Genomic DNA, 2,168 nt, shown 5'->3' with positions numbered 1-2,168 from the left:
AAAGCCTTCATGTCATCAACATGTTTTAAAAATTACATGTTACTGTTGTACCTTCCTAGCATCATTCTTTTTTTTAAAAAAAAAAAAGGAAGATTGACCATTTCCTTCCTCTTCTGCTACTTCCCTTTTCATCTCTATGACCATCTCACTTAAAATTCTGCAGTCTCCTCTCTTAGCTTTCTGAATTAGTGACATTTTACAGATTAACCTACAACATACAAACACAGCTAGAAGAGGCATGTAGAAGGCATTGTAGACAATGAGAGGCAACTTTACCCTTCCGCCTGCCTGGCTCCATCTCATTTCTCATACACACACATTGGGCTAAGACCGTCTCTTACAATTTGGCTTGACCCTCACTGTTTTAACTCTCTGCTTATATTTTCCTAATCGCTCCTCCATTTCTTTTGGTTTCCCTCAGTGCCATGAGAGTTGTTGAATCCCCACATGAAGTGAAATTCACCATGCCACAAATAAAGTGGAATGAGAGACCTTTCAATGGCTAGCAGAATTCTTGGGATTTGTTGCCATTCGTTCAAACATAAACCTTTCTCCACTATGGAGTTAAATGTGTGTGGCCCTTGCTCTAGGCTATATGGCTATAAAATGATCAAAGACATCATAATCAATTCCTGTTCAGAGGAAATACACTCTATAATACTGAATGATTTTGTAAAACTGCAAGAAAGAATATGTAAGCATATAAAATGCTTTTATTTGTTTTATGCTTCAATTATTCTAGTATGAAATGAACACATGTAATAAATCATTAAACCCTAGGGCAATTCTAATTGGAAAATCTTTGCACTCTTACCAAACAGAACACATATAACGTGCATAATTTGTGATGCTTTTAATGAAAAAGAGAATGGGTAATAGTGTGAGATCTAAACGCTTCTCTTTAACATTTTTCTTAGTGAATCTATGACTTTTTTTTTTATTTCTCAGGCTATATAGATCATTAGATTTAACAAAGGAATTATGACAGTGCAAAATAGAGAGTCCATGATATCTTGATCATCCCATTGTGCAGATCCAGGACACACATACCTGAAGAGAAGAAGGACATACCATAAAGACACAGACAAAAGATGGGCTCCACAGGTGGAAAAGGCTTTTTTAACGCCTTGCAGAGACTTCTTCTTCAGATTGTAAAGAGAGTAAGTGTATAAGAGACCAGAACAATCAGAATGGTAAATACCTGTACTGTCCCAGAGAAAATAAAAACCATCAGAACATTAAGTGAAGGGTCAGTACAGGAAATCTTAAACAATGGCATGATGTCACAGTAAAAGTGATATATTATGCAATAATTACGAAAGGTTAATCTGAATAAGAAACCTATTTGAATTAAAGAATGAACAAAGCCACCTACAAATGATGAGAATAACAGTCAAGTGCAAAGTCTATAGGTCTTAATCACTGGATAAAGTAATGGTTTGCATATGGATACATATAGATCCTATGCCATTATTGCCCAGAGAAAACATGCTGTGATTCCCCCAATGCAAAGGGAAAAAAAAATGCATCATGTACTCAGAGAGAGAGAGATCATCTTACTCTAGGCTAGGAAGTTGACCATCATATCTGTCAATATGGGCAGAATGCTCATGAGAATTGGCCACATTGTGCAGCAATTCGGGTCCCGCGCTCTCCCAGTGTTTGCAGCCCATTCTCCCTAGGTGTTTGTTGCGACCTTCGGGGACCATGGGACAGGGCCATGTGGCTCCCCTGAAGGGCCCCACTGAGTCAAGCTCCCCAGGGGCAGAGTTGAGCAAGGGGATCAGACGGAGCGACAGGCTTTGGGTTTGTGGCCTGGTGGCAGCCTAAGTGGGGGTGGCCTCAGTGGGTATGCAGGTTTCTCCCACTCTGAGTGTTCTGCACAGCTCCAAAGGGCACAGATTCCTACTGGGTGGCAGATGGAGTCCTGGGGTTTGGCTCAAGAGTCACCAGTCTGGATGGCTTGGTGGCCAGGGCTCTGGGGATGGAAACCTGAAAACCCAACTTAGATTACGGTTAGGGCCTAGGGACATAGCAGGCCTGATCTGCCGGTGCTGAGGCAGATTCCCAGTCGGCAAAGTAGGGGGAAAGGGGCAGACAGGGCTTCAAAGTCTAGGTTTCTACCCTGGGGGGCCACCCAACATGGGGTTGGCCTCCGGAAACATCTC

General features: G+C 41.8%; 1 pseudogene; it reads right to left on the bottom strand.

The window, feature by feature from the left end:
- Positions 1–887: 887 nt before the first annotated feature.
- LOC111146582 lies at positions 888–1,627 on the bottom strand (annotated as a pseudogene).
- Between the last annotated feature and the right edge of the window lie 541 nt (positions 1,628–2,168).

The sequence above is a fragment of the Enhydra lutris genome, unplaced genomic scaffold, assembly GCF_002288905.1.
Source record: "Enhydra lutris kenyoni isolate GAN:26980312 unplaced genomic scaffold, ASM228890v2 scaffoldscaffold2, whole genome shotgun sequence".
NCBI lineage: Eukaryota > Metazoa > Chordata > Mammalia > Carnivora > Mustelidae > Enhydra > Enhydra lutris.
Note: the sequence above shows the minus strand (reverse complement) of the source record. Positions and strands in the feature narration are given on the sequence as shown.